General features: G+C 39.0%; 1 long non-coding RNA gene across 1 annotated transcript in view; it reads left to right on the top strand.

Annotated features, from left to right (window-relative positions):
* Positions 1-22,175, top strand: part of LOC103552633 (uncharacterized) — a 67,041-nt gene extending 44,866 nt beyond the window's left edge. The window contains exon 4 of the long non-coding RNA XR_545286.2: positions 21,651-22,175. This is a non-coding gene — a long non-coding RNA (uncharacterized lncRNA). The remainder of the gene's footprint in view (positions 1-21,650) is intronic.
* Positions 22,176-23,504: the final 1,329 nt, after the last annotated feature.

Genomic DNA, 23,504 nt, shown 5'->3' with positions numbered 1-23,504 from the left:
ATGAGGGTGACAGGTGAGGTGCAAGTGTGCTTCCTGCCTTCCGGAAGCCGGCAGTGATGCCAGTGGCTCTAAGTGGACACTCATGCCCCAGCTCTGCGCTGAGGGCTTATGAAGTTATCTCACTTCATAATTATAATAACTCTAGTGGTAGATTCTGTTATTATCACTGTTGTATAGATAACGCATTTAAGGCACAGAAATGTCAGGAACTTGAGTGAAAGTTCCGATTTGACTGCAGAAATTCTGATTGCTGAGCACATACACTATATACCATTTCAGACAGGAGGGAAAGAAAGAATATGAAGAAAATGATGTAAAACAAGAAAGCATATTACGAAGCACCACTTCGTGGCCTTGTCTTTAAAACTCTGAAGTGCTGCAAAGGCAGAAAAGGCCACTGGAGCCTGGTCGACGCTGGGGAAGGCTTCATGAGGGAAGTGACTCATGCTACACCTGCAGGAAGAACCAACATTTAGATAAGCAATTAAAACAACCAAATAACATGATGTGACAGGAAAGACAGGCAACAATTCAGTTGCTGTTACCACTGGTGGAGCCAGATCTCAGCAACGAAAAGAAAGAAGGCCTTGTCCTAGCAAATATTTTGACCCAAGTTAAAGTCAGTAAAAGTGGTGGCCCAAACAAGCCATTGGAGTTTCCCCCCTGTCTTAAAGAAATGGAATGCCCTGATTCAAGTCATAAATCTTGCTGGTTGAGCTTTCAAGAGTAACAGCAATAAGTTATTGTGTGTGTGTGTGTGTTTAACGGACAAATGGCCATTTCTTCTCCAATGGGAAATTATTTAAAAATCATACAATAAGGCAACAGAAGAATGTGAGTCACGTTGCGCCAAATCGAAGTTTAAGGAATGTTTCAATACCAAAGTTTACCTGTACTTTCCTTAGCAGGAAAGCGGTTATTGGGATCTACGAGCTGGGTTGTACAAGGTGTTCCCGCGGTTCTGGGAAAATCATGAATCACAGTAATTCGTCCCTCATGGGATCTTGGCAGAACTCTAGCGTTACTTCACAACAGTTGTGGAATCTGCCTGGGCTACCTCTGCGAGCGGTCAGTGATGAATGGCCAATAGGAACACGGGGCTTTGATTTGGTTGAAAGGGTTCGAACTGACACAGCACACCTGTGAGCACTGCTCTCTGTATTTTGAGAGTAGCAACAAATGTTTCTGATCCTTTGGTCCCAGAACATCTAGTTATACTTATCGACTGGATAACTGAAACAAGACGACTCTGACATCTCACAGCATTGTTGAATTTCTGTTTCTGTTTTTGTTTTTTCAAATCTCAGAGCCAAAACCATCACTTCATTTTGAGTCCCAAATGAGCCGAGTATAATATTTAGCCTGACATTGATCTTTAAATGTGAAAGCTGAAATTATCTGAGTTCATGTTAGCCCTGCAATCACGCCAAGAGCTGCCACCTTCTTGAGAAGGCTCGGGCCCGGATGGGGAGTGATTTGTCTAGCAGGTGGCACTAGGGATGTGTGGTTTAGCTTTTAAACTAGGTGGTTTGGCTCCTAAGACCAGAATTTGATTCAAATTGTTATTCGTATCTGCCTGGCTCATGACATCTTCATAAATTCCAACAGGAATCAATAAGGGTGTACAGGCCCTTGGTCCTTGAATCACAGAATTTTAGGACCTTAGTGATTTCAAGTCCAATTTCTTCCAATTCCGTTTCCTCCTTCCTATGGTGATAGGTGAAATATTTAACAATTAGGGTGGCTGGACATTGACCAATAAGAAACGAAAAAGCATTTAGGCTAGCCATGAGAAAGGAACCCATACCAGTAGTTTACTGCATGAACATCAGTTATCTGGTCCATTCTTCTATTCAAAACCATCCCAACAACTAACATCAAGAAAAATAACATCCAAAGAACTTACAGAACATAACCAAGTTCACATAGCTAATTGATAGCAAATGAGTACAAGAGCCACACTCTTTTAACTTCCTAAAGCAGAGAGGTCCAGTGGAGAGAGCCTTGGTTCAATCAGTTTGCATCTGAGATGCACAAGTTAGTCTAATAATGACATATGAGCCATGAGACCAGCAGTTGTACATATATTCATTCATTCACTAAATATTTATGAAGTGCCAACATGTACCTGACTTTTAAACTAAACCTTGAAGGACAGGTCAATAAGCATATTTCAGATAATTAATACATAGTGGTTAAGTGATGGCATTGTTGAATGACAGCACTATTTCATAAAGATCAGGGCAGATTGAATGAGGAAGCATTTGTAGTACCTAGAAGATAATAGTCCTCAATACATATTATTAATTTATTTGATTTCCCCACGTATTGCATTCTCTTTCAATGTATATCCACAACCCATTAAATATATATTTCTCCAGCCTTCAGAGAATTTTCAATAGATGCTCTTTCTCTCTCTTTCTCTTTTTTGGGGGGTTTCAATAAACTTGTTTATGGTTTTAATAAATTGATATCCATACATCTTATGGATAACTTGTACTTCTAAATTATAAATTTAGAACTTCTACTTATAACTTCTAAATACCTATCTCACAGATTCTATCACTCAGTCAATAAATGTTTATTAAACTCTTACTCTTAGCTCTAGAATTTTGTAGACTTTATGAAAAACAAAATAAGGCATAGCAAGGTCTTTGAATGACCTTCGGTGCTGAGACAAAGTAAAACTTGCATGTAAAGCTAGGGGAACATGTTCTAAGCTGTGTGCTGTGGAGCACTAGTGGGTTTGCACAATGTTTGTGGGCAAATAAGTCTAAGAAACTCTGGGTTGGACTTTTTTTAATTATAGGACTCTATTGACCTTTTAGTATCTCATGACTGTTGTGGAATTCTGAAGACAATGGTAAAATTATATTATGCAGTGTTTCTCAAACTCATTTGACTTGAGATGCTTATTTTTATCAGAATACCTATTTGCATTTACCTAGACACTAATATTTCACAGAACTGATTTTGGGAAATGATTTAAGGGCTGGGAATAAAAAATACCTGGGCACTCGTCATTTTTCTGCCACCAAACAATTATGTGACATTAGACAAATTTCTTAATTTTTCTGTGCCTCTATTTCCTCAACTTTTAAATGGGTGTAACAAGACCAATACTGCCATCCTCTAAATATTGTATAGAAGAAGAAGTGGGAAGACAACTGTGAAAATAATTTTGAAAACTTAACAGTGGTATGTAATTGAATGCCCTTGTAAGTCAACTGGAAGAAAATAATAAAAGATAATTTACAGGAACATACTAGAAACTACTTCATTGTGTGATTCTGCTAAAGCATTTCCTGTGCTGATCATGAAAATCTTAAAAACACTCTTTTTAATAAAAAATTGAAAGAATAGCTTAAATTGTCAAGCAAAGATCATAATGCTTGTAAATTTATCGGTCTGCATAAAAATGATTCTGGTTTCTGCACTATTACTCTAGCAACTTGATAGAAAGCCTTCAGTAGCAGATGGCCGAGGGTTTCCAAATAGTTTCCCACAGAATTGTACTCATATGTAGAATCAAGCGGCTGATGTAATTTTTGGATTGTTTTCAGAAAGCAATGTTAATGTGTTTCACTTAATTCCCAATGAATATTCAATTATAAGACTTTTTTCTATCAAAAGACAATATGCAATAGTTTTTAAATTCTTTACAGAATCATTGAACAAGGCCAAAATAATCATACACCAGTCCTTTGAAATACTTACGGAAACATGTATTGCATAAGCAGTTTCAGGAGAACAGAAGTTTCTCTTTCAGTGTGTCCCAGGGAAATTGGTTATCTTTATTGTTATCATAGATTGAAAGATTTCCAGAAACATTACTAGTGTCTTGATTTGGGTTTTAATGGTGTGTGGCTTTCCTAGTATGTTGTCATTGCCAACAAGGCAAACTGGCACAAGGATGGCGGACTTTCCTCCTAAAAGTGAGAGAAAGCAAAGGACATAGGAAGGCTAGCGGGAAGGCCAGGGATGCTCAGTGACCAGAATGACTGTAAAGAGAGCAGGGCATGCAGTCTTGTCTTCTCCTATGCTACCAAAGGCACTGCCAGCCTGGGAGAGAAAGACAGAATGCTGCACCGACATTCAGGATGGAGTAGACAAGAATCTTGGCTGCTCACTCTCTAGCTGTAGCGTCTGAGGGGCAAGTCTCATGGTGCTTCAACCCTCATTTTCTCTTATGTAATATAGGGATACTATTATTTATCTCAGAGATTGAAAGGAGTATTAAATGAAAAAATAAATTAATAATAGTGGCTGGTATGTGGTAGGCATTCATATATATTCTTTTCGGAACATGAGTTGGGAAGAGAAACCACCTTGCTCTTTCACCAACTGATGGTAGCAATATTCTCATTATTTCTAACATTCATTTCATATGCACCCCTTTAATGAGACACCAGTCCCTTTGAAATCCTTGGGAGCAACAGAAAAAGAACATAAACAGGGTGTTTACTGTGCATACTCCAAACACTTCCTTCCTGTGCACATGTGGGAGCTCCACACAGGATCAGGAAACTGTTGGTTCTACCTTTCGAGGCCACCCAGAAGCTCCAGCTGGAGCAGTCAACTCTGGCTCATTTTCCCTGGATTGGGGACCAAAGGGGACCCTATTACACATCTGATCTGCTCTCTCTCTGTCTTGCATACCTAGTGTCTTATAGTGTAGCTCTAAGAAATGGACCAAAGTCTAAGCCACATTCCTTGAAGACTGTCTGTCTTTTTGAGCTTTCTCCTCTTGCCATTAGCCAGGGATTCCTGGCCCTCTCAAAGGTATATGAGTCACTTTCTTAAATTCTGTCTATAAGCAATGTCTGCTTAAATATTTTTTATTAAATTGACCAACCCAGAAACTAATTAATATGTGTTTTCATGATGCTAAAAGAATCCTCCAAATGTTTGCTATCCAACCCATTAAAGACTCTTTCCTTCAACACAGGTTCGTATTCAGCTATCCCATTGGTTTACTGAAGACAATATCTCACAGCCAACAATCAGAGGGCAATATCATGCATAACTCAGATTCAGATGACTCTAAGTGCTACAGATCTGATCCCATTGTGCAGATTCACTAGTTACTATTTCTATGACACTGAACAAAACACTTGGCTTCTCTCAATGTCACTTTCCTAATCACGAAAATGATAACAGTATCTGTCATAGGACTGTTGTGAAATTCAAATGAGAAGAATACGTACAGAGTGCAAAGCAAAATGCCTTGGCCACAGTAAATCTTCAATTGCTATTACCTATTTTTATTTATTTTTTTTTGAGGAAGATTAGCCCTGAGCTAACATCTGCTGCCAATCCTCCACTTTTTTGCTGAGGAAGACTGGCCCTGAGCTATCATCCATGCCTATCTTCCTCTACTTTATATGTGGGATGCCTGTCACAGCATGGCTTGACAAGCGGTGCCTAGGTCTGCACCCAGGATCTGAACCGGTGAACCCCAGGCAACCAAAGCAGAATGTGCGAACTTAACCACTGCGCCACCGGACTGGTCCCTACCTACTCTTATAATAATCATTAGTATATTTTTATTAAAAATAAAAATTGAGTATGGGGAGATAGGCAAATATAAAATGTCTTTGGATAAGTCAAATTAGGAACAGGGGAAGGTGCAGCCTAAATTACAAATCTGTGAAAGAAGAAATTATTTCTGGAAAATAGATCCAGTTTTGGAAAACAACTCAGAAGATGCAAATTCGTATCTAATGGAAAGTGGCCAGCTGCTTCCCAAAAGAGTCCTCCAGTTTTCCTTTATGTCCCCAATATACTAAAAAAGTACTTCTAACCAGAGGACAGTTCTCGAACTCAGCTGTTAGATGTGTTTTGCTAACTGAATTCTATCAGATATTTTAGATTTGTGTTTTGTTGCATTTTTTTAGGTTAACAGTGACTTCAGTGACTTTTTACAATCTCTTTTTCTTGGGTTTGTGTACCAGATTTTTTCCCCCCAAGTTATTTGTGTTTTCTTTGAATATAATAAAATTATACTTTCTATTAGTGAAATTTGGGAAGTGAAATGAGGGTGCTATTTCGATTTTTCTAGGTTTATTGAATTTGCTAACATAATCAGAAAAATCTTTAACTTGGTGCTGTTTCAGTTGATTTCTTTCAAAATATGCTGATTCTGAGTTAAACTTTGGACTAGTTCCTAAATTGAAGATACCTCTTAGTGTATCTGAAATGCCACTTTTATAAACTTTTGTTCTTTGCTGCAGCTGAAAATGACAAATTCAATAAAACTTGTTATATATTCTTATGTATAGCTTTTTCCTCAAACCCCACAATTATTTAACTAGATCTAAAAGTTCATAAAAAAATCAATATAATATTTTCAAGTTTTCCATGGTTAAGTTACGTTGTAGATACATGACCCCATAATCACAATTCCTTGGATCTCTAATTACATAATGGCTATGGTTAGTGGAATAAGGACTAAACCAATTTTTTATAATGCAGTTTAGAAATAGGAAGATTTCATAGACATTCATTGTTGCAATATTTCCAAGGGGAGAGAAAGCTATTTGGATATTATGCACTGAGAACAAGACTTCACCTAATATATTCAGACAACTGCGGCTAATTTTTCTGTCTAATTTGCTTTACTTCTCCAGTTTGCTGTATTTAGGTTGAGCTACACTCAAAAATCTCATTTTGCTGAAACTGCTCCTGGGTGACAATCGTAGGCCCATCAGACCAACTTAATGCCACGTTAAATCCATGGGCTATATTTTTCACTCTGCATTTTGTGAAAAATATTATCCCTAATCTGCATGTGCAGTAAAGGTAGCCTTCTCATTTTGTCCCATTTCCTTCCCCTTATCCGTATCCAATGTGGAGAGAACTTTGAGAATTATAAGATTTGAAAGATATGACCTACTTTTTTCTAATTTCATATATTGTTTGTGGAAAATAGAAAATAATCAGTGAGTCTGATAATAAATATAAATTCCATCCCTATAATAGAAAGTGACTAAAATTATTATCTCTGTCACTTTTGAAGAACTTTAAGAATGGTCACTTTATTACTAATTAGCACCATGTCTTTTGAAAGTAATTTGATCTATGTATTAGAAGCCACAAAACTTTACGTCTTTATGGATCAGTTCTTTAGCCGCCTAGAAATTTATTTCCTATGTAAGAGCAAATAACAGTTACTCAAAAATATTTATTGTAGCATTATTTACATTAGCAAAACTTGGAAAACAATAAAATTCCCAACAGTAGAGTGGTTTAGGTGGCTTGTTTTTCAATTAGATGAACTATAAAGAGCTATTAAACAAGGTAGTCATACAAATTATTATGACACCTAAAACAATGGCTGTATCTATGGCAAAAAGTTTAATGTTTGATATGGAATCAAAATGGTATTTATTCGTGTTCACAGCTACAAAACTATTCATACAGAGAAGAGAATATGAAAATCGAAGACAGTTGTATGTTCAAGGTATGGATTAGAGGTAGCTTTCTCCCTCCTTCTCTTCTTCCCTCCCTCCTTTCTTTCCTGCGTTCATTATTTCCTTTAGTATTATTAAGCGTCATTTGTAAAATACATAAAAATTAGGGGAAAAAATGAATGCATTGTATCATCCCTCCTCAAAAATATCCGTATTAGCAATTAAACTTTCTATTATATCTACACATGAAGTGGATAATTGATTTGGTTTATGGTTGGTATCACACAATGGAAATCTTTCACCTAAAATATTGAATATTGACATAAACATACAAACATATTTGTTTGAATTGTTCATATAATTGCCTTTGTTTTTCATGCCAGTATCTCTGGATTAAAAAAAGAAGCAATCAGGCAACTATATTCTATTCTGAACAAGCAATTGATCAGGCAAACTTTCTAAATTAACTGCTTCAAAGATTACATAATACTAAGTTAAATGGGATAATACGGTAAATCCAATGAACAAATTAGTCTCAGAGAAGATAACCATGTTTAAGATTGATACATATTTTCCAGACCAATTAGAATGTTCAGTTTAAAGACTATTGAAAAACATTTTGAAGGCTAGATTCCAAACATCTGAAACATGTCTTAAATTAAAATTTTCTCATTCATTATGGCTATTCTCTATATTTTGTAATCTTGAGAGAAACTCCTAATTTAGTAGCAAGATGTTACAGGAGGTATGTTTGATAGGGGAGCCAAAGACCTGTGTTGAGAACGTAGTCTGTCACACTCTTTTGTTGACCTTGGGCGATGTAATAAATCCCTGGAACTTGGGTTCTTCAATTCTGAAATGAAAGAGAGAGTCTATAATTGCCCTGTAGGATTTAGAACACCAATATTCACTAATAGGACTCCAAAAATAAAGCCTTTATTTGGGTCTCTTTTTTTCCATGAATGAAGTAGATGACTACTTACTTAGTTCACAGCAAGAATTTTAGGACAAAAAGTATCTCTCCTTATAGTCTTAGAGACTAAGAGTTCCATAAGGACTTCAGCTGATCAAGGCATACTATTTTCTGAGAGGAGTCATTAGTTAATTAGAATTTTAGCAGCTATGAGTTTTCTGATTAAGCTAACTCTTCTTTTTGTCCCTTAGTATGAGTTTGGACCCTGAGGTCCTCAATATATTTTAATGGTAAACAGAGACCCAGGATACAGGTAATTGGCAGGCTGACAGCAGGCCTTGTGATATTTGGGGAAATGGAATTTAGTAAGAAATGTGATTGGAAAGAAGTGGAAACGCAGGACAATGCACTTCTTTCAAAATACTGTGTTCCACTAGCTCTTTTCTAATCCAAGAGAAGAGTCAGCGAGGGAGGCTGGTAATTTTGAGCGACAGCTTCTTAGCAGACCAGACTAAGAAAGGTAGATTAGGAATTTTGTAAACACTAAAGCTGTCTCAAGAACTTTCAAAGCAAGAAGGATACAGTTAATTAGGTAAATTATTTGTCTCCAAAATAAAGTCACATCATTCTGTCCCTGGACTGAGTAATTTTCCTCATTTTTTTCCCAACCCAAGCTAATCTATCTCTTTGAATCCTCCGGAATACGTTATATTTCCAAGTTGCATGGACTTGTGTTGTAGAAATAGTCCCCCAACTTGCTTTCTTCCAACTTGGCTTCTTCATAGAGCAAACAGCTTATTTTACCTTAAATGACTGTAATAGCAAATGTCTGGTTGGCCTTGAAGAACAGCCGTTTGTATGAGAAGGTAGCAATTATTCTCCAACTGAAAAAGAGTCTTACTGTTTTCTTTTCCTAATCCTCCATGGATGAAGTCTTTAAGAACCATGATAGAAATGATAGATTTGAAATCTTTCTTGCTTTGCCCACTAAATTCACATTATAGAATTAACCAGGCATTCTGGAATCAGGGAACTCATTAAACTTTTAGCATTTAATTCTCTCCATTTATGTTTTCATTTCCTATTTATCGTCTACCTCTAATTTTTAAATTCACCTAAAAACCAGACGAGAAAGCAAACTGAAAACTGAAGTTGCTGTTCACTGGAAAAGGTTTCACAAGAAAACGTGAATTGCCTTTAATGGCTCCAGCATTGCTACCACTTAACTTTCATTGGGGAAAACATCTCAGAAAGGTAAAATCACATCCACTGTTATTAGTTTTGTTTAAAAGAAGCATAGAGTTTCAACTGATCAATCATAGTTTATCGGCTTTCCTCACGGTTGATTTGAGCAATTCAGCAAGGATTTTTTTCCTAAATTACATTATATATGAAGTTCCCAAGATTTACCAGATAGTTACATTACCTTCTAAATGTTTTTCTGCACATATAACCAGTTCAACTAAAATTTACACCAGAGAAAATGAATGCTAACAGACTGTTTTAATTAAGAATTACATCCAACTGCTTAAAGGGTAAAATTTTTATAGAAAGCAATTCATATCAAGTTTACAAAAGGCAAATTTCAAAATGTTATTATAAAATAAGTCCATTTTTGTAAATATGCAAGCATACAAAATATTTGAATAAAAAGACTTTTGAGTTGTTTCAATTTAATTTTGTTTGTATTCTAAAAGGTCTGCATTGCAAAGGTATCAGTTTTGTAACAAAAATAAGCCGTGAAAATTTTCTTTAAAAACTAAGTAAGGTCATTACAACAGTTGGGAATTTTTTTTTTTTTTTTAAAGATTTTATTTTTTCCTTTTTCTCCCCAAAGCCCCCCGGTACATAGTTGTGTATTCTTCGTTGTGGGTTCCTCTAGTTGTGGCATGTGGGACGCTGCCTCAGCGTGGTCTGACGAGCAGTGCCATGTCCGCGCCCAGGATTCGAACAGACGAAACACTGGGCCGCCTGCAGCGGAGCACGTGAACTTAACCACTCGGCCACGGGGCCAGCCCCAACAGTTGGGAATTTTTTTCAACTATTTTATATTTCATTATATATAGTATAGTCTTCCATAAATTAAGCAAATAATCAAGGAGAGAAAAGTAGTAATTTTTACTTATAAGTGAAAATAGTATTTATTATTTCTCTAACTTCCTAAAATGCACTATTGCATGTACTTTTCATTATTTTTATTTTTTTGCATTTTAAACATTTCAAATTCTTCACTCGCATATTAGACACCAATACCTTTGTCACCAGCAGGAAAGGCTAAATGGTCAACAATGCTGGTGTTTTGACTACGTGAATGTTTCCGCTTGGACTTTGATTTAGGAGAATTAAGTTACAGATTTAGACAAGTTTGACCAAAAGGTTTCCGCCTTCGTCATGATGACCGTCCCTACAAATGTGGACTGTTGGGAAACAATTTTCTCAGAGTAGGTATTTCTTCTACTGACGAAGCTTTAATCAAGTCATTATCATTTCGTGTAGTCCTATCTCAAGAAAATATTGTGTCCCATACTTTGGATTTCATAAGAATTTTAAAATAGCTTTGCATTTCAATTCTAATGAAAATCATTCCTTTTTAAAAAAGTGTTTTAGTTGGAAATGATTTCAAACTTGTGGAAATGTTGCAAGAATAAGAGTAGCTGATTGAGGGGGCTGGCCCCGTGACCTAGTGGTTGAGTTCAGTACACTCCGCTTTGGCAGCCCAGGTTCAGTTCCCAGCATGGACCTACACCACTTGTCAGCATCTGTGCTGTGGCGGTGACCCACATACAAGATAGAGGAAAACTGGCACAGATGTTAGCTCAGGGTGAATCTCCCTTAGCGAAGAATAAAGAATAGCAAATTGAACACTAAAAAATGCTTTACCTAGACTCAATGATTCTGAAAGTTTTGGTCCATTTGCTTTATTATTTGCTCTCTTTTCCCTCATATGAGCCTATGCTGTGTGCATCATGTCCCTTCACTCCTAAATACTTCAGTGTATACTCCTCAAGGTAAAAGCATCCTCTTACATAACCACAGAACAGTTATCAACCTCAGTAAATTTAACTTTGATACAGCACTTTTTCATCTCTAGTGTGAATTCTAATTTTGTTAATTGGCTCAAACATGATCTTTAGACCCACTGCGCTGTGGTACCTCAGTGTTAGGACACTGACTTCCTTCACTGAGGAAAATTATCATAGAGACAATCAGAGGAAACTTTCTGTAATATCTACAAGAGATGTTGTCCACAGTATTCCAAGGGGGTCCTTTATAGGAATCCACAGCACAATCTTGGGTGCAGTCTCACCAGCAGAAATAGCTGCGTGCCTCCTGCGTACCCATGGACACTGAGCATGCTTTCATGTTTATTTTGGTTACCAGGAAATCTAAAGCCGGAATTAGGTGGGAACTCTTGCAAGAACGTATGGTGGTTTGTTTTCCTTTGTACTGTGCCCAGATTTATTATTTGTTTTCTCTTACTGTCTCAGTCAGCTCAGGCTGATATAACAAATTCCCAGAGCCTGGGCAGTTTATGAACAATAGGAATTCATTGCTCACAGTTCTGGAGGCTGAAAGTCTGAGATCAGGGTGCCAGCATGGTTGGGTTTGGGTGAAAACCCTCTTTTGGGACTCGGATTGCTAACTTCTCCTTGTATTCTGACTAGACAGAGAGTGCACAAGCTAGCTTAGTGCTAGAGTAGTGCTCTTCTTACAAGGGATCTAATCGCATTCACAAGGGCTCCACCCTCATGACCTGATCCCCCTCGAAGGTGCTACCTTCTCACACCATTGCCACGGGGATTAGATTTCTATGTTTGAATTTCTTGGAGACACAACATTTGGTCCGTAACACTCACTTTCCTTTGTTTCAATTTTCTCATTTATTTACTTTACCCTTGATGCTGCTTTAATTCCTTCTAGAACAAAGGCCAGGTATAAATAAACAAATAAATGGAGTGAATACATACATACGTGCATATCTAGGCAAAAATGTCGTGTATATAATATTGTAGTTAGCCTTAAGGCAAATAAAGAACCTCCATGCCCTAACCAGAGGTCTGTGGGTAGCACCTCCTCATGCCCCTTTCTCTGTCAGCTGCTACATTTCCAGCAGAGAATCAGGTGCCAAATTCACATTCTCTCAGAAGAGAATCTCTGATTCTCTAACCAACCTCAGGATTCCCGGGAACCCAACCAGAGATGCTGATCAGGGCAGACCATTGCCAACTGTCACACATACTGGTGACACTTGGATATGTAGATGCTTCAAATCCCCTTGACAGTTTGATAAGGTTTTGTAGCATTCGTGTTGCTAAATTTAATTCACTTTCAGATTCCAGACCCGTTTTGGTGTCTGGCCCCATTCATACCCTAAGCTGCTCAGTGAAGGCTGAAGTCATACGTGGGAGCCAACTGTGGGAAATGGAGACTTTCAGGCTCCCAGAACAATGGCTTTTGTTCTCCTTTTGCATTTTGAAAACCTTTTTGGTCAAAACTCTGAATGCAGCTGACTCAATCCAGAACACTTCAGTAGTAAAAAATGACAGACTGCAGGTCAGATATAAAAACATGAAATTGAGAGAGCAGTTCCTTGAGATTTCTTTACTAAAGGACGCTTCTCCTTCAGGTCAGGGATTTGTTTCCTGGGTGGGAAGCCCCATGCTGACCTACGTAGAGTTGGCTCTATTGGCAGAATAGGAGATTGGGATGGTTTATTGATGCCTCACTTGAGAACGGATTTGACAGTTTAGAAAACAGAGCCACACACAAGACCTTACCTGATTTTCACAGCAACCCAGTAAGATAATCACAACATGAACCATGATGCCTATTTTATAGACGAGGAAGTGGTGATCCAGGGAGCTTAAAGCTGCCCAAGATCAGGAAAGTTCTGCCTGTACCCTATTTGTCTTCTTGCAAACCCCAAACCAAACCCATCCTTTACCCATTTCACTGATGGCATCACCACGCTTTCAGTCTTCCAGAATAAATAGATTAATCTTCAACTTTTCCTTCTCTGGAACTCTCTGCACTTTGTGAAGAAGCCAAGCCCTGTTGTCTCTGCTCCTAAATGTCCCTGCCATCTGTTCCTTCCTTCTGTCACTTCATTACCCTTGAGTGCTATTGCTGTGTTACCGTGGACCTGAATTACAGTAACCATTTTCTAGCTAGTCAGCCTGCTACCAGCTTTGCATTGAGCCCAGTACAAATCTGTTCCCAGAGTGCTCTCTAACCTAGATAACTAATCATGACCCTTCTTGCTTTAGACTCTACAGTGCATTTCTACTGCAGGTAAGCAGTTTAGATGACTCAAGCTGCCAAGAAGAGCTCTCCATTATTAATATCCAACTTTATAACTTCATTTTCTACTACACCATACATTCCCAACCTATAACTTATATTACAACCACCACATTCTGCTTGCTATTCTCCAAAAGAACTATTCCTTCTTTAGTTGCTGGGTCTTTGCTCAAGCTGCTGGTGCCATTCCCAAAACCCATCCTTAAGGATTTGACTCAAACATGCCTCCTGCAAGAAAGCTCCTGTATTTCTCCAGCTGGAATTCATTTCCTTCTCCCACATACTCCAAGGACTCTTGGTTCATGTCTATTTTAATACTCACTGGCATCCAACCTTTTAATAATCATTTCTTTGTGTTTTGTCTTCCACATCAGACTAGAAATTCTGTAAGGATAAGGCCCAAGTCTTTTTTATTTGTCATTCCCTACATCCACTTCAGTCCTTATTAGTAGGCATTCAATAAATGTTTGCCAAGTTGAATTACTTGAGGATCTCAGGACTTTGGCTTAAGGTGTTATCTCCATTTTTGTTAAAATGAGGATGTCACCTGAAAGATCAACACTTGGAGCAGGCACATCCATTTCCTCTGACTATGGTTAGGTCATCAGAACAGCCGAAGGCAGAGCTATGTTCTGAGAGACTGGGAGAGGAGACAGGTAAATCAAGAATGGGAAGGTCTGGTGCCCGTGGCATTTTTGCGTAGATTGGGAAGAGGAAGATGGCTTATAAAGGGCTACACAAGCTTACAGAGAACACATGATGGCAAAAGAAAGGGGAGAGGGAAGGAAGGAAGGAAGCTGGCGTTTTTCCCAAGCACCAGTCCTGCACCAGACACTTCAGCATAGGTTTATATTTAACCCTCACACTAGCCAGGAAAAGAAGATGCTCTTATGCCAGCTATCAACTTATTTAACAACAGGGAAATTGAGAATCAAAGAGATTTAGCGAATTTGAACCCAAGTATATCTGATTACAAGCCTCTTTTGTTCTCTGCCGTGTTAACTTAGATGGATGCTTGGGAGGGAATGAATAGAAGTGAAAAGAGACACAAATAGCGGATGGGCGATCAGGTGTTATTGGGAAATTTCTATTTTTGTGATTTTGCCTTTGGTTTATTTTTTTGAAGAACAAAGGAAAATATATTCTGACAGGAAAAATAGACTTCAAATCAGATTTCAACCTCATGCCTTGTTAAGCCTCTGCCTTTTTCCCCCTCTAAAGACTTCCCATTTCCAATTGTACATTCTGTGGCTTGTCTTGGATCTGGGGGAAAAGAGGGGTGGTGGACATGGTGAGAAAGGTAGCTTTTCATACGATCACTTTCTTTTAATGAATGAACTATGGTGTAAAAGTTAGTCTTGCATATTTTAGGCCATAAATCTGAGTGGGGCATGCTGTCTGGCAAAAACCAGTAGCAATAGGCTAAGTGTTTATTGCCAAAAGCAATAGCATCATGACAGCAGATAATTATGAACAGTGCTAGTGAGCAGTACTGGGAAGAGACGGCTCAGAGAAGAAGGCACCAGAGGCTCTGACTGGAACCAACCCGATTCTCAAACCCTTGCATCTGATCCACCTTTAAGCTCAATCCACTTTTTTCCTTAAAAAGCCATGGGCTTGTTCGGAGTGACGAAACCCCTTGAGAATCACCTGGAACCAGGAGTAAAATGATGATCAAGGGCAAAGAGGGTTAAAAAGTGTTGGTATTCCGGTGTGGGTTCCCGAGGACCCTTGTTATTTAGGCTTTTTCATCCAATTTTTGCTTGTGATTTCCTGTGGACGCATTTTTATTAGGTGCAATAGCTGGATCTTGCTGTTTCTTTCTCTTGGTCTGGAGTCAACTCGTGAATGAGGGCAATTCAACCTCCACAGCATGGTTGGGAGTAAAAATGTCTAACGAATTCAGGCTGTGAAGGAAAGTCTGCTACGGGTCTTTCATGGGGAAGGGAGAAGAAAGGAGCAGTCAGGCTGTTGCCTGGCAGTGGCTGGGGGCAGGGTGTCGTCTGGTCTGGACGGAGGGTTTCCTGCTGGAGTTAAAGAGGCCTTCTGTTACATAAGACCTGGCTGGCGCTGCTCTGTAGGCAAAGCCACCGTCTGAAGGCCACATCCCAGCCTGCTCTCAGGAGCCTTTGCCGTGGCGCTTCAATGCTTAGTTCATCTTGACAAAACGCTTCTGTTTACAAGGCTTCATTTTATCTGAACCCGTGTGCTTGCTGTGAGCAAATTTCTCCAAGAGGAAATGAGGCACAGCTACCACCAGAACATTTCGTTGATCTAATCTCATCAGGGATTTTGGTCTTCTAGCGAGCGAACTATCCCCATAAATCATGAATAACCACTTGATCTGTAGAAAAAATTTTATCCAGGGAGGATCAAGATCTTTCTTTAGAAGTATTATCTACTTCTTTTTTAGAACGTTCTGAATGTAACCCGTGGTCATAATTAAACGTGTTGGTTTATTTTATGGTATGGTACGATGACGATTTCCTTAGGCAGAGGAGAGAAGCAAAATATTTGGCATGGTACATAATGGAACTAACCAATCAGAATGGTTGCTGGCTGTGAATAACCCACGTGTTGTAATTTGTGAGCCCTTGGAGATTATCAGCCCTGTCTTTAGGGGTCAATGCCCTCTAGCTAAATACCCGTGCTGGCTGGCTGACTTTTATCAAGTATCTGCTTTACTTATTTTAGCTGATTTAATCCTCATGACATTATGATGTGGATAAAATTATTTACATTTTATTGAGGAAAAAAAGCTCAGAAAGGCCAAACAATTTGCTTAATGTCACACTATAAGCAAGCAGTGGAGCCAAGATTTGAACTCTTACCATCTGCCTGACACCAGTGTCATCTACAGCACATGGTCTTCTTCATTCCTGTTGTCTCTGATTGTCTGCTGTAGACACTCTACACACAGACAAGTATATTAAATTGGCAGTCTCATTTGAACACCACTTGGTCCCCTCATTATTTCAGTAAACAAGCCTATATCGAATGAAATGCCTACAATGTGCCAAGCACAGAAAAATCAAATGGCCGATACAATGAATGAGCCCTAAATACTGCTTTTATTAGTACCGTGTTCTACGTCCAACCTACTCGAGTCATCTTTACCACTTTGGTCAAATGTGAGTGCTTCGACCTCTCCCCTAAGACAAAATTGTTATCTTTTGGCCTCGTGGAGACCCTTTAGGTCTTATTTCCCATTTCGTGTTTAGTGGATGAGGAGGATGGAAGGCTAATTCTGGATAAGCAGGTTATTGGTAACAAATGTCTCCTCGCCCCCTGCCCACCAGCCTGGTTCCCCCCAACCTAGAACACACAGTTAAGGAGAATGTGCTGAGCAATCCACATCTGTTGGTACCAGTACAGACGAGAGGAAAAAGTCTCCCTTGGTCTTAATTCATTCCGTGTGTATTTACTGGGTGCCTACTATATGTCAGACCTACTATGGGAACCAACCTTCCTGTTTATTTCAGCTATGACTGTGCTGCCCAATCCCTGTTCTATTTGCAGCAGCATTTGTACTTTTGTATTTCCGTATGCTTGCTTCAAGCCTTTCCTCGGTTATGGCCAAGAGCAACATGAAGTCTTTGAAGCAGAGTTTATAACTTTGTTTTTCTATTACTAATATAGCATGCTGTTCTCATCACAGGTCTGATTTGGATATTGACACAGTGACATTTTGGAATGTTTTCTCTGAGAGCCAACAGTAAAAAGAAAGCAACAACAACAAAAAAAGCACAGAGAGTTCAGAACAAGTAGGTTCCTTCCAGAAAAGTCTACTTGAAGGAATTAATTTCCTTTGGTGCCTTAAAAACCAAGTGTTTGGCGTCATAGGACAGGTCTTGGTATTTTCTGAAAAAATTACTGAGGAGACCTGGGAAGAATGTGAGGCCGACCCTGTCACTCCTCCTCTTGACTCTTCAGTGGCTCCTCGCCATCTCTTGGGTGGATACGAGCTCCTCAGCGTGACATGTGAGGCCTTTATGATGCAATAACTCTTCTTCCTCTCAGAATCTGCTCAAGAATCACCTCTTCCAAGAAAGCCTTCTGGATATCCTCTCCCCAATAAAACGGGCCAGTCCTTCTTTGTGTTCCTACTCCACTCTTCATGAACATTTATCATGTTGAATTTCAGTATTGATTCCGCACTTAAGCTCCACAGCCAGAATGCCGGGGACTAAAACTTGATTTCCACAACTTAATTACCTGACTTTCAGCAAATTTCTTAAAATCTTTAAATATTTGGCTCAAAGATGTTAAGAATCTTCCTTATTCTTATACAGTTTCCTTATCAGTAGAATGGAATAATAATAATAATATCTTCCTAAAAGGTTTGTAATGAGGATTAAATGAAATAACATGGGGGCCGGCCCAGTGTCCGAGTGGTTAAGTTGTCACGCTCTGCTTTGGTGTCCCGGGGTTTGCCAGTTCAGATCCTGGGTGTGGACCTACACACTGTTCCTCAAGCCATGCTGTGGCAGCATCCCACATAGAAGAACTAGAGTGGCATACAACTAGGATATATAACTATGTACTGGAGCTTTGGGGAGAAAAAAAAGAAGAGGAAGATTGGCAACAGATGTTGGCTCAAGGCCAATCTTCCTCACCAAAAAAAAACCACTTTAAAAAAATGAAATAACATGGATAAAGTAGCTACCATAGGATGTGACATATAGATCTTAACAATCTTACACCTTATTATTATTGAATGCCTATTTGTCCTCCTAGACAGTGAATTCTTCAAGTGCAAAATCTGTGTCACTTATGTTTGTATTTGGTGTCTGATGATGTTCTTATTTAATTCACGGATAAAAGCTTCATAGAATAAGGTACAATTATTCTGGGCTGTATTATGGGCTATATTAGTTAGGATACCATTAAACAATAACAAAATAAGGTAAAGCAATACAAGTTCATTTCTTGGTTCTGTAAAATTCCAAACACGTGTGTCTGATCATCAGGTATCTCTCCTTCAAAGTGTGCTACAGAAACCCAGGATCTTTCCAAAAGGTGGCTCCTCCATCTACAATATATAGCTTCCAAGATCATCAAGCTCATCTGGATCTGAATGGCAAAAGGGGGGAGAGTGGGGAGAAGGCACACTTGCTTCTTGACCACCTTGGCCCAGAAATAAAACGCCTCACTTCTGCTGCCATTCCACTGTAAAAACCATGCTCTCCGTCCCACAACTGTATGCCGTGGGAGAGGTGGGCAATCAAACATTTCTAATAGATCTTAAAGAATATGATAAGTAGAAGATGACAGGGAAGGGTGTTCCAGGGAAAAGAAAAGATGAGTGATGGAGGAAGGAAAGCTTATGGTTAGAGAACCAATAAGCTTCTCATTTCAGGAGGAATTCAGGATATGTGCTGGTCAGCACAGGAGACAAGAATGGGAGGTTGGACTCAGTACATGCACTCCATCGTGAATGTGCACTCGGTGTCGCACTTGGCCTGGGGCTCCATACTTGGAAAGGCTTCACATAATGCCTCAAACTCCAGTGTGAAATCGGAAAATGGGAAAATGCCTGAGCCCATTAGGTGATGACTGATTGTGACCATCTTAAGTAGGATTGCCAGATTTAGCAAATAAAAATACAGGATGCCCAGTTAAATTTGAATTTCAGATAAAAAAACTGTTTTAAAAAGTATAAGTAAGTCTCATAAAATATTTGGGACATTATACTAAAAGGCTATTTGTTGTTTATCTGCAATTCAAATTTAACTGGGCATCCTGTATGTCATCTGACAACTGTATTTTAAAGGACAAGAGGAGATATCTAAATCATTTTTCTCTTAGTTGTAATTGTAATTCTCTGTAACCTAGATAAAGATTTTAGGGATTTTTTCGTTTTCCAGTCAGATTTTGCACCAAAAAATAATCCTCTGCCAAATCATCCTCCTTTCAAATTGACTCAAATGGTAAAAAAGAGAGATGCATTATGCGGAACCACAGTTGGCCCTAAAAATAATCAGCCCATTATATGATAGGACTGCAAGCAGGGAATACAAATTCTATGGCCATTTTCTATAGCATCTGCCCTTTTAAGAGCTGGTGCCAAAGGCTAGTTACAAAGCTGTGGTCCATCAACTAGATCATGAACACAGCTGTAGTCCATTGACTAGATCGATTGGTTAATGATGCCAAGTTTAATTCTCCTGGGAATGTTCAGATTTTTATCCCAGACCAGGCTGTACCTCTAATACAAGCCAGTTGTCTTGTAAATATATAGTAATAATAAACAGTGTTAGTATAGTAGGAGTAACAGTAGGAGTAATAGTAGGAGTAATAGTAATAGCATCTTTATGGATCACTTACGGTGTGACTTTTACAATTGTTTCCTGTGAATTAAGCTATTTGATTTTAATAAGGTAAACTTTGTCACAGAGAAGTTAACTAATTTGCCCCAGTCTAAACAGACAGTAAAGGGAAAAGCCAAGGCCACGGGGTGAAGGATTGGCAGGAGCCTGCCGGTGGTAGTTGGCTGCGTTAGTACAACTGCCCCCCTGCTGGGACAATGACTCAAAGCATGGACACTTGCATGTTGAGGCGCAGCCTTGGGGTGAGCCAACTGACTCAGGTTCCAATCTGCCTTTGACACTTTCTAACTAATAGTTTGGGTAGCCCGTTTAATTAACTTCTCTGTATTTTAGTTTCCTTACCTATAAAATGGAATTATGGTCGCAAGTTTATAAAGTTATAGTTTAAAATGGAATTATTTTGTGCAAATAACCTGACGTAACATAGACTGTCAATAAATAGTGATCAATATTGTTGCTATGAATATTCACTTCTGTCCAAACTGGTTTGCACAGATTTTTCTTGTCCTTATAGAAATGAGGTCCCAGTGTTCACATGTGGATGAAATAGAGAAAACAACTCTGTATTATTTCTCTAGTTACTCTTCATCCTATTAGTGTAATATCTTGTATGTCTGTTTTAAATAAATGATAAACATAGAGTAACAGATATTACCGTGAAAACTAAGAAATAAAGGAAATAAAAAGCTCAGCACTCTTTGGTGCTTGTTGGTTCAAAACGTCATGATATTCTTTAATTTTGCTCTCAATGGAATGGCACTCTCTCTTTCCTAATGACTTAAATACTTATTCCTACCAAATAAATTAAAACAAGACAGCCATTTTTTGATGTGAAATATGTGATTGATGCTTTGAAAAGAAAATGCTGATATAACACTGAAAAAAATTCCTTGATTTCTACTCTCTGTTCTCGGACATACCACATACACACTCACTTTGTGCCTTTGGTTATGCTCTTCTCCTTGCCTCTCTCTTTTCTGTATTTCTACCCTTTATTCTAGGTTCTGCTGCCTCAATTTTCACCCTGTAGGTCTACAGAAAGAAATGTAACTATTTCTGAGCATCCAGTCTTTTCTGGCCAATCCCTTTTCCAAACTCATGTAAGATTTAGCGTCTTTCCAATAACTATAAGTTAGCATCGTTAATTTGTAAAATTCATACAATTAAAGCTGATTGGTAGAGACAGCGTAGAGTTGAGAATTCGAGTCTCTGTGGTTCCACTTCCAGGGAATTGAAGAGAGTTAATCGTATTTACCTTTCCCACAACAATTTCAGTATTGATACATTAGAGACATTTAATAAATGTTTGCTCAAAGATTACCGTAATTAGGTAACTAATATATGGCAATGACTGATGTATAGTAGATGCTCAAAGTACTAATTTATTTCCTATTTTTATTGTAACCCTGATTTTTACATGGCCATGCTAGCTCATGGGTCCCTCGCTGGGAGTTGAGCTTGACTTTGTGCAGGCTCCTGACTAGATTGGCCCTGCTTTCCCCAACCTGAGCATCTCAAACCCTGCTTCTAACTGATTTAACAAGTCCTTAGTCAATCAGTTGGCTCTGATTTCAGCTATTAAAAGCCGCTGCCATGAGTAGGATGCTGTTAATATATTTTCAGGCATAGAGGTTTTGAAGGGATGTGGTAGATTGTGTTTTCCAAAGACAATCATCTCATCTATTCCTCTTGCAGTGTGACATTGACAGACTTGCAACAAGAAGCTGCATTTATGCCTTCTTTCCACCCTGCGAACCTGGATGGACCATTGTAACTGCATCTACCAACATGCATACCAGAAGTGACATCATGTCTTTCTAGCCTGGCTCTGTCTCTCTTGGAACATGCACCTTCTGGGAATTAAGTCAACATGTAAACAGTCCAGCTCCTCTCAAGCCCCCATCCTGGAGACAATATGTGAAGAGGCCGTAGATAGATAGATAGATAGATAGATAGATAGATAGATAGATGGATGGATAGATAGACAAAGATATATATAGAGAGATGCTTAAGGTACCCCAGCTGCTCTAGCCTCTAACCTTCTCAGATCAGGTATCAAAACATGCCAGCGAGAAGCCCTCAGTGTGATACCAGCTGCGATTACTGTCTACAACCTCACTAGAAGAGCCCAAGTCAGAAAGCCCTTATGGGCTGCTCCTGGATTCCCAACCCACAAAATTGTGAGAGATAATAAATGATTAGTATCGTTTAAGCCAATAAGTTTTAGGGTGATTTGTTGTGCAGGCATGGTAACCGGAGCAGGGCAATTGGGAAAAAAAGTTCTTTGGCCCAATGAGGTCCAAACTGTCAGACAGATGAGCCATGTCTTAGAACATTCCATCCTTAATCCGTGACCACTGTGATGGGCAGGCAGGGACTCTGCCCAATTTGTGAGGTTTCCATTGATTCCTGGGATTGTGGCAGCTGAAGAGGTCTAAGTTCTGTCCTGAAAAACTCATGGTTCTGGAAGAATAAAATATACTTTCTTCCTAATAGCTTTTCCAGTAATTAAAGTTTTATTTCCACATCCTTTTTAGTATGTGTAAAAATACTTTCCAAATCACTCTTTCCTTCAAAGTGGGAAAAGGAGGGGGGAAAGCAGAGGCCGTATGTCTCCAAATAAATGTAATTACCGGCCCTGCCTTCCACGAGGTCACACACCTATGCTGAGGGCATAGGATGGCAGAGGGAGATTTTCACATCTGGATTGCATCAAATCATATTGGTTGCAGCTTGCAGACTGCAATTTCTTGCCAATTTTCTTGTTAATAATCCCTTTGTATCATGAAAGAAAAAAATATGGTTCTAAGCTCTTCATAAACTGGAATTGGGCGATAGCCATGGAGGACAACAGGCAACCCAGACTTGCTCCATGTTAGCAAAGCTCCCCCCTCACTCCCATAACGGGAGACAAATGTGAGGTCTACACAAGTGGAAAGGAGGAAATGGGACGGTTGTGCTCCTGGCCATGAGCAACGTGAATGAAAACAAACTGTGCAAATCCTGAAGGGGCTGAGAGAAAGAAGGTACACACAGTGCATCAGTGGAAAACGTGCTGAATGGTCCCTGAGTCGGTCTGGAACTGCCCCAGAGGGAAGGGTTTCCTGAGGCCTCAGTCTGGCAGGCTGCACACAGCACTGCTGATAGATGATTGTCAGGCCCAGAAAAAAGGGGAAGGATTGAGGAAGGCAAGTGGGGGCAAAATTCTTTTTACCACGTGTTTTAGCCTGACTGTGAGTAGAGTCAGGAAAGGAGAAATCATGATTCTCAAACACAACTTGGGCTCTTGACATAAAGAGTTGGCATGAACTCTTACAAATTTAAGAACTGAATTAAAGTGATTGGGAAACAAAAGCTAGGTCCTACTTCTTGGCTCCAATGAATAAAAAGCTGTGGTTTATAGTTGATGCTTAAAAGCCTTCTAGAAACGTTTCACCCTAAACTATTTCTGGACCATATGACCAAGTATTTTTGAACAAGTGAGTACCCAATGCTCCAAATTAGGTCATTCAGTGTATTCCTTTATCCTTAATTTAGAGTCATGGCTAA

Source organism: Equus przewalskii, chromosome 6 (assembly GCF_037783145.1).
Source record: "Equus przewalskii isolate Varuska chromosome 6, EquPr2, whole genome shotgun sequence".
Classification (NCBI taxonomy): Eukaryota; Metazoa; Chordata; class Mammalia; order Perissodactyla; family Equidae; genus Equus; species Equus przewalskii.
The sequence above is the reverse complement of the archived record's forward strand: the minus strand, read 5'-3'. Positions and strand labels throughout refer to the sequence as shown.